We start from the raw sequence: 9,837 nt of genomic DNA, 5'->3' as shown, positions 1-9,837 counted from the left end.
TAAACAAATGAATTCTTTCAGTCTCTCCTCATGGGTCATCTTTTCTAAATCCCTGAATGTTGCATGGGTCTCTTGTGATTTTTTTTATTGGTCTTTCTTCAAGTGAGGTGCCCAAAAATAGATGTTGTAGTCCAGCTCATATCTTATCAGTGCTGATTAGAACAAAACATTACTTCATGTGACTTTTATACATCCCAGTGTAATGTTTGTTTATTTTACAACAGTACAACAACTTTGGCTCATTCAGTTTATGATTTGTTCCTACCCTGGGTGATTTTCTAAGAGCCTGCTATTTACCCAGTAACACTCCATCTTCTTTCTGTGCTGTTGATTATTATTAAAAATAAAGCTTAGATCCTTTCTTCTTGAACAACATCCATTTTCAGACTATTTCTCCTATTTGTTACATTTTTTTAAATCTAGTCTTATTCTTTATAGACCTTGCAATATCTGCTTTTTCAAGGGTACAAATTTAATAAGTGTCCTTTCTCTTCCATAATCCAAGCCGTACATTAAAAACTGAACAGTGCCAGGTGCAGGACAGACTTTTGCAAAACCCCATTCAACATATCCTAATAGTTGACAGAGGATGTTATATAATTACTTTTTAAGTAGGRTTTACCATCCAGGTTTATAACGACTTTACAATAGTTTTGGCTGGATCAGTAGCACCCAGCATTTTCAGGAAAGAATGCAGAGACYGTCTTTGAGTGAACTGAGACTCTTTGCCATGCCTTAGCTTCTCTCTGCCATATAATTGGCCTGAGCTCAATATTCTCTTGCCTCTGTCRTACGTACCCTTGTTATACGGCTAAAATGCAGCTACTCTCCAAAAATGACTAGGCACACGCTTATGCTGTGACCTGACTCTATGGGCATAGCCCATTGCTTTATGACCTTTGGGCAAATCGGCTGTGCGGTTTCCCGATTAAAGGCCGTGTGCCCCTCATGAAGGAAGGTGTCCTGGAGCAGAACAAGAGCAGTTCATGCGTGCCATGACCACTCCTGGCTCACTTCTGTGTGGCCCTTTGGAGGCTGTAACAGAGAACGGTCATGAGCTGGTGGAATTTGTGGAAGATTGAATCTGATCCCCAAAATGAGCCAGCTTATTTCCCTAGCTAGCTGTGAGTGCTTCCTGCAAGATCAGGTCAAGAGCCTTACCAAAGTCAATCTATAAAAAAGCTATTGCTTCTCCCTTATCTGCAAGGCCTGTTTCCCAATTCCAGAAGGTTGTTTTTACAAGGCTAGTTTTTCATAAAACCATATTAGCTGTTACTTATCACCATCGAGTCATAAGATAATTCAGGTTGGAAGGAATCTCAGGACATTTCTAGTCCAACTGCCTGCTCAAAGCAGGGTCAGCTGTGTGTTCACCCCAGGTTACTCAGGACTTTTTTCCAGTCAGATTTTGAAAAATTCCAAAGACAGAGGCTGCACAACTTCTCTGGGCAACCAGTTCCACTGCTCRACTGCCTCATGGTGAAAAAGTTTGTTCTTATACCCAGTCTGAACCTCTGCTGTTTCAGTTTCTGCCCACTGTCTTTCACCCTCCAACAACTCACCATTGTGAAGAGCCTGGCTCCATCTTCTTGATAACCTCCTCTTTGCTGTTGTATAGATAATTATTGTTTGTATTATTTGGGGGAAGGGATTTCTTACAAATGTATTGTGAATTTTAGGATCCTCCTTTCCCCCATTTTTATGTTTTCCCATTTCCTTCTTACTTACCTTAACCTTCCTCTACTACTTCTCAGAAGTAATTGCTTCATTCATTCTCTAAATAATGAATGTTTAAGTGAGTTATATCAGGCTGACACAAGTTACAACATTTAATTTATCTAAGCTGTCTTTATCTGTTCTTTTCCTTTTCTATCTGGAAGTCTTGCTCTGTTCTTCTCTAACAGACAAATCAAAGCATTGCGCAACAAACAAGCATTTACAGAAATGAGACTAAGGAAGTTAAAAAAAAAAAAAGGCAAACTGTAGTAATAGGAGAGGTGAWCATAGATGAGAGCTTAAGCCAAAGTGAAAATGAGACCTGGCAGGAATAGTGGTGGTGGAGATAAAGACTGGCATTTTGCGGATTTACAGCAGAAAATGAGAAAAGATAAAGAGAATCTGAGCTAGTTCACAGTGAAAAGCCTATCACAGTCTTATACATGAATCACTGTGGTTTTTCCATGATACTTCCTATATCAAAAGAAGRGACATACTCTGTCTTGCAATGCTGAAACATCCACTTAAAAGACAACGCAGAATGCTCCTGTCTCTTTCCAAGTAAAGCTTAAATAAAAAGCAAGTGAGTCTCAAAGACAATCTGTTGTTGAAGTCGATGCTATGCCAGCTGGCCTTTCCTTTTTGTAGGACAATAGTTTATTCTCTTTGATAAATTCAGTCTCTTGATTTTATAGTAGGGTGAGGGGATCAAAATGCAGTTTCTTCCAGAATGAGATCTTTTGTTTTGTATAATGCAAATGTAAATGAGGTAAATGGAGAAATCCCTCCCTCTATAATTACTATGGAAGAGATATTACACAAAGCTCCTATCACCTAACCAAAGATAGGTGAAATGAATCCAAACCCAACACTTTTACTACATCAAAATGTCTACCTCGCATATTTGCTCTAACTTAGAGTAATTAGGAGCTTGAGGTAGAATATACTGGATGTAAATCTGCAACCACTATGATGTCAGATCAGATGATCAGAATTGTATTTTCTGTCTTTAAAATGGGTAAAATCCCTAGAAGTTTGCAATGCAAGAAGTCTGCAGTGGTTGCAGACACTGGTAGTKTTCTCTAGCGGGAGTAAAACAAGGATGTGGTAGCACTAGCCAAGACTAAAGTATTCTAAATAACCTAAAAGGCAGCTGCACTTATAAAAAGAGTTATAATCAAATTTACATTACCTTGGGGTTTAGTTAAAAAAATCAGTAACTTGGGGACTGGGAAAACTGTTCCATTGCAACTGTCAGCCACCATCCTGTGCAAGTCAGCTGACTGTTTAAAGGGGCCGGTGTGTGAATCAGAGCTTCTCATTGACTGCACTGAGCTTTGATGCCTTTAGAATCTTTACATCTAAGTTTAGGTAAGGTTTCTTAACTACCCATATAGTCCCTGGCACTTCATGGCAACCTGTGTAGATGGGTTTTCCTTATTCAAATATACATCATTTGAGTTAGATTTTGTGTAGGAAAAGAGAGACAGTACATACCATTTTCAGAAATGTATCAGGACCTTATCTGGATGATAGAAAAATTGGATGTAAATGTCATATACTCTTTCCTTCATTCATCCAGAGGCCATGAAAGTTGTGAAAGAATAATAAAAAAGAATAGTTTTCTAGGGGGGGAGAAAAATGTGGGAAAGTCAAAAGGAATAGCTGTGAGATTTGTACATTGGGCAGATGGCAGTAAGTTCTAAAGTATACTGGTTTCATTTTTTATACTTGATTGGGGAAAAAATGTTTCAGAATAAAATAAATACATTACATAATACAGACAGTAGATCTGCCAAGATTAACAGACTAGCATGATGATTGATAGCCATAGTCACAAACATATGAGATTGGCTAATGCTTAAAATAGTTTAACTGCTGTATCAACACAAATACTGAAACCAGCCGGAGAGTAACAGCCCATTCCCTAATTCTGTTCAATCTACTTAGACACGATTTGGATTCCTATTCCAATCCTTCTTCTTTTGTTTGACATACTATGGCTTATCAGTTATGACAGCCGTGTGATGTTTGAAAATGACTCTTAGGTCAGTCATATTAACCCAGTTCTTCCATATAGATTTAGTTAAGATTTTCAAAGAAAGGAATACATGCCTAGAATAAGGACATTATTGTTGTGTTGCTTAAGGGTATCGTAAACAAATAACAGGCACTGACTGTACCCATTCATCCCTTATTTGTGCACAGGGTATCATACCTACCAGGTAGAATCTGAATTTCCAAAGGCAGCAGGAAGAAACATATTTAAGGCATATTGGATCTGTATGCATTTGCATTGGTTCTGATGAGTTCTGGCCATTTCAAACTCATTGCTTGCCTATAGATCAGGTCAATAGTGCGTATGCACTGCAATTTTTGCATTTCACACCAGATTTTCTGAGCATATGGTGTTCAAGTTGCATAGCTTTTGTGAAGGAGATTGAAGGTATTTTAAAAGATCAGAGTGGGCATAAAATAGAACTGACCTGTGCGTGCACGGTGTCTGGGATTTGTGGATGTTTGGCAGCCTGCTTGGAGTTGCTGCTCTGCGCCAGCTGCCAAACACCTGGAAGTTAGTAGAAAAATTTAGAAAAGTTGGGGGGGAGGAAGAAGATGACCAGTTGGCAGCTGTCTCCCACAAAAAGTGGTAGGCCGGGCACTCGGTATACTTGAGCTATAAAAGGATTCAAGAAAGGCATCTATCTGTCTGGGACACGGAGCACAGTGATTTACAGAAGCTCTGCAAATTGTTTTTTCAGAGAGCTATGAAAAAGGCCAGTAAATCTGAAATAAGTCTGGAAAAAGAACTTCAGAGATATGCACCACTAAACTTGGTGCAGTCAGACTGTTAACTTGAAATATAAAAGTTTAAATATCAACATTAGCAATTTAGCTGCCTGAGTATTTGAGCAGGAATATCCAACCAATGTCAACCTACATTCCCAAACTCCTTCTGCTGCCTTCTCAGGTTATAAAAGCCCCAGCTTCCTCTTTGCCAGCTATCTGTCAACAGCCAGAGCTTTTCCCTTGATAACTTCTACAGCATGGTTATTTGTTTCACAAAAATCAATGCAAAATACAGATGCTGCACTCTCTTCAACCCTATGTGTAAGCATTAAAAAATAAATGTAATATAAATAACAATGAATACTTGTGATCATTTTATTTATATTTAATTAATGACAAGAACTCRATATTTAAATTTAAGTAAAGATGCTGCAGAATTTACAGGTTGTTACACTAAAATGCTCGAGGCCCTTACAGAATSTAAGCTGAACTTGTTGTGCCCCTCAGTAATTCCATTTATAGTCTGTAATAACAGCCTCTAACAGTTGAATAAAATATATGGATCCAATTTTTAGGTARGGCAAGCTTGGGAGAGCTACTAGCTTGAAGCTCAGGATAAGATTTGTTTTGCCTGAAGGCAGCTGCCTGAAAGCTAGGTATCTTCAGTCTGGACSTGCTCCTCTGCATTCATTGGAGAGAGAATAGCGGGTAACTATACATTTAGTATACTGCCCGTTGTGAAGAGTAGCATTAACAGCATTGTTGTGGGGGTGAAAATCTGTTTTCCTTCAACAGATTCTTAGGAAAAGATGCTCACAGCATTGTTACCTGAACAGCGTCTGAACAAAGAAAGAACCACGAATTACAGGATCGTGTGATGGGGCTCTCTTAGCTCCTTGATCAGGTGCTACTATTTTCAGAAACTGTCGTAACTTCAGTTTGCCGAAAACAATAAAAAGGACTGATTTCTAGCATCCTTGTTTTGTAGTGAGCCTGCTAAAAGCCAGGGAGAAACCTGTTTTGCTAATTCAGAGGAACTTTCCCATAGGAATTTCCCATTCAACTATTGCATCAGACTGAATCTTTCATTTAGCTCTTTCTTCATGAAAAAGTGTGTTGTTATGAATTATCCAAACGCCTTCCGTTTATCATTCTGGTACATTTTCAGAATTCAGGTAGGAAGTTCTTTGGTACTTAAAGGGAGAGGTCTCTCTCTCATTTCAGCTTGTAAATACCTATGAGAAAAAGAACGTGCGTGCAGACAGAACACTTGAATATTCTCTGAAGAAAGTCTTTAATCAGTAGCTTCAAAAGAGTGCTCTGTTAATGAGCAACCAAAATATTGTTATAAATTCAGGCAATAGTYTCTGTGTTTAATTTAGACAGACTTCCTTACAGCTCAAGAGTACAAAAGACCAATGTCCATGGCCTACAGGCCCATGCAGTTACTGCCCAGTGATGAACYTTGGGAAAGAAAAGCTATCTGCAGTTTAATTAGCTGGAGGATAACCTATAGATAATAATGATAAAATAACCAACTAGATGCTAGTGACCAGCTGGCATAAAAGTTGTACAACATAATGTCCATAAAGTTTGATTTACATACTACAAAGATAATGTGCTACGTATATTACGTACTACAAAATAAAACTATTTGCAAAAAAAAAAAACAAAAAAACAAACAAACAAAAAAAACTCTGCAAGAAAGTATCATTTCTTCAGCCTATGTTTTTAGGCTCTTTTGAATTTTGCTTGCTTGGCTAAGCTAAAGGCAATCCCTGGCAGCAGTATTTTGGCATACTCATTAAGTTCAATACTGTATCATCGCTTTAAAAGTATAGTGGATTGTAAATAAACAGTGAACATGATGACTCTACAAAAAGCAAACACAGCACTAAACAGTAGTTTAGCTGAAGGCAATTTCAATTGTTAATGCTTTTGCTGTGTGCTGTTTTCAGCACTTTTGAAGGTCTTTCTCCTGAGCAGTGCAGTTCTGATACTCAGCTGCTGTGGCCTGTTTTGGGGGTTGTATCGAACTTTTAATTCAAGACAGCTCTCCCAGGCTATGTTTAAAGTAACCCARTCATGGTAGTGTGGCTTGCTGATGTTAACTTTATTTCTTAAGAAATATTTTATCTAGTTATATAATTAAAAATCATTGTGATGTGATCGTGCTTTGCTTTATCAAGACTGTCACTCTAGTTCAGAGCAGTTCTGGTTTCTAAGTATTGTGTTCAACCCCCATGTTTACACCAGGCTACATCTGCATCCGGTGTGTATATCAGTTTTCTGATTTATGTTCCTTTCACTGCTACTAAGTGGAATTTTTTATAAAGTGGAAATATTATTCTATAAGCAACCTGATAGATCTGTGGATGCTGGAACCAACTGAATCTTTTTTTTTTCATATTGGGTATTTATACAGTTTCTCCCCAAAGTGGATTCTAAAAATGTGTGTGAACTTATACCACAGCCTCTTCCTCAACTGAGGGATTTATAGGAGGTCTCCACTTTGCTGGCCACTTATTTTCATGAAGCATAGGAATGGAAGTATCTTTGAGAACTGTGTCCAGTTCTGTTCTTATTGTACAGTAGTGTGAAAATAGATTAGGAGGGGTAGTGTGAGCACAGAAACCTCATTTCCTCAGAAAATAAAATGAAATATTAAATCAGACTGTGTTTTCCTGCTGCTTTTGGTATAGTTTCTGACCAGTTTGAATGGCAACATCCGCTTAAAAATTGAAAGTGCCATTTGGTTCTTTTCCAGARCTCTGTTTACCAGAGATGCTAATCCAAAATAGCTACTTAATGTAAAATTCAAAGCACTTCTTACTTGGGGTGAAATCTGGAGTCTGGATTTAAAGGAACCAAACTGTCAAGCTGAAAACCTCACACCATCAACCTGCTTCATAAGGCTACATGGCATGATGAACTTGGCATGCAAGTGTTTAAGTACCATGCTGATGCATGTAGGATACATTTCCAGGATGGTGTTCAGACAGAGCTCCCCTCTGCTAACCCCAGCCCTTCTATTGCATTGTTGCTTAACAGTGGATGCATAAGATCTGCGGAAAGGGATCTCATTTTCTCCATCCGAATGCTGCAGATAATGCTGTTTACCTAAGCCAGATGGATATTCTGAGTATTTGTTATATAATAGTGTATTTCTAAATAATCTTATTAAAAAAATTATTAAAACCAAAATAGTTCTTTACAGGAGTTTACTAAAAAATTTGTATGTTTAAATATTCAGTTTAAACTGTTAGTACACCAATATTTGCTTTATTTTATTGCATTTTTAGCTGAATAACATTTCTTGATTTAATCATCTAATGACCTGTGCTAGATGGTAAATTTCAGATTGCATTTGCATATGAGACACAGCTATTCTGTTAAGCAGGAGACATATTATGAGGATAATCAGTTTATCTTAAGCTGTAATTCTATGTCTAGCAAGGATTCAAATTTCTAGGATGGCTAATGGCTTAGTGAAGTCTGGTAAAATGCCTTTGAGATAAATCCCAGCATAATGAGATCAGTTAGATCTAACTGTAAAATGGAAGAGACACTTAATTTTAATTTCAAAATGCACAGCTTAGATGTGCCTTTTTATTTTACAAGTTGACAGAGCTATATTTAAAATAAAAAATATGCTGAAACTGGATTGATCTTTTGAATATGCATAAACTAAAAGGGGAGAAACTAAACTTTAAAAAGAAATGGAAAGAGAAGTAGCTAGCTTTATGTAAGGTTAGATTTGGGCTACATCAATTCCACAGAAACTAATTTGCCTCCGATGTAAATTATCTGGAGAACAGATGGGTCTACTCTGTAGGTACAAGATGCTTCTTATATATGAGTACTTATGTGTGAGTATTAAAATAATATGGGCAGCAAAGTAACAATAACAATTTGAGTCACAGGAATCTACAGCTACATACACAATCAAGGGGTCCCTGACGAACTAAATGCCAGACATCTTTTTTTTTTTTTTTTTTTTTTTTTTTTTTTTTTTTTTTTTTTTTTTTTTTTGGTAGTTTCATTTTTTTGACTAATGTACTAACAAGTTTCCACTTTCATTTTTAAATATATGCAGTTTTTCTGCTTTTTATCATTTTCATGCAGTTTTAGTCTTCGTGATAAAAACTGGGCAGGTCCCTCTGCAGGATTAAAGGTCCTGTTTAAGCACACAGCATATACAGTGGCAGTGCAGACTTTTCAGGACTGTCAGTACATTTTCATTCTGAATTGCTAGGGGAGTAARAAAATGATTACATGCAAAAACATTTCAGAAAAAGTTAAGGAGTATATTTAAAATATGATTGTTTTTCTGAAGTTGCTCCATATTTTGGAGTCTGAGAAGATAAATAGGTAAATCGTTATGAATAGTTTTCTTAAGCTTTAGCTTCTGAGGCTTAATAACAACCGTCACTGTCATCACAGTCCTGGTAGTTTTCTAACCCAAAATTTACATGTGATTGGCAATGTTTAAGAGGGAAGGGAATACCACTTCTGACAGCTCTTCTGAAATAATTCTAACAGGATCTTAGCAGATAGGTCATACTGAGGCAGAAAGATTCTCTGTTCCCACCATTTTTGAGACTCAACATACAAGTAGAGCTCTAGGGAAGAGACAGAGTTACTGAGGGCACCTTTAGCACCAAGATCTTTCAGAAACTAGTTTTATATATTTAAAAAAAAAGGGGGGGGGGGAGACAAAGCATTGGAAGCCTAGAAGACAGGCCCTGAAGGACCAGGGGAAAAGGTGGTACTAGATCCAGAGCCCAGGATCCAAGAGCATCTGCCTTCTGATCGTCTCTCTAGAGCCCAGATTTTTCTGATTTTCTGGAACAGAGAAGCACAGCAGAAGTTTCATAGCGTATGTACTCAGTAGAATTACTGAAGCAGAAATTGTCAGATGTACTCTGCTGTGGTTTAAGACTGAGGTAGTTTCTGGGTCAGGAAACTAGTACCAAAACCCAGTATTCCTTTCCCCCCATCATATGCAGTACAGATTTTTACTTTCTTTTTTTTGAAATAGGACTTTGTTTCTTTATACTGTGTAGCATTTAACACTGGGGGACTTAACGCAATTATGTAATTTCACCTCTGTTACATTTTGAGGGAATATCTGAATGGTTAGCGCAGTAAAAAAAAATAAAAAATTTAAACCAGAACTGAAACAATAGCACAAATTTCTGGGATGCCTCTGCTTACAGCAGTGCAGCGCCCTGAAGCAACTGGCACCGCCAGGGCACCGCCTGCTTGGGCCTTGCCTGCACCAACACCCAGCAGCCGTGAGCTCTGCCCGCAGCAGGTTACAAACTGAAGGGA

The sequence above is a fragment of the Rhea americana genome, unplaced genomic scaffold (assembly GCF_003343005.1).
Source record: "Rhea americana isolate MKP2758 unplaced genomic scaffold, rheAme1 scaffold_1, whole genome shotgun sequence".
In the NCBI taxonomy this organism is placed as follows: domain Eukaryota; kingdom Metazoa; phylum Chordata; class Aves; order Rheiformes; family Rheidae; genus Rhea; species Rhea americana.
The sequence above is the reverse complement of the archived record's forward strand: the minus strand, read 5'-3'. Positions refer to the sequence as shown.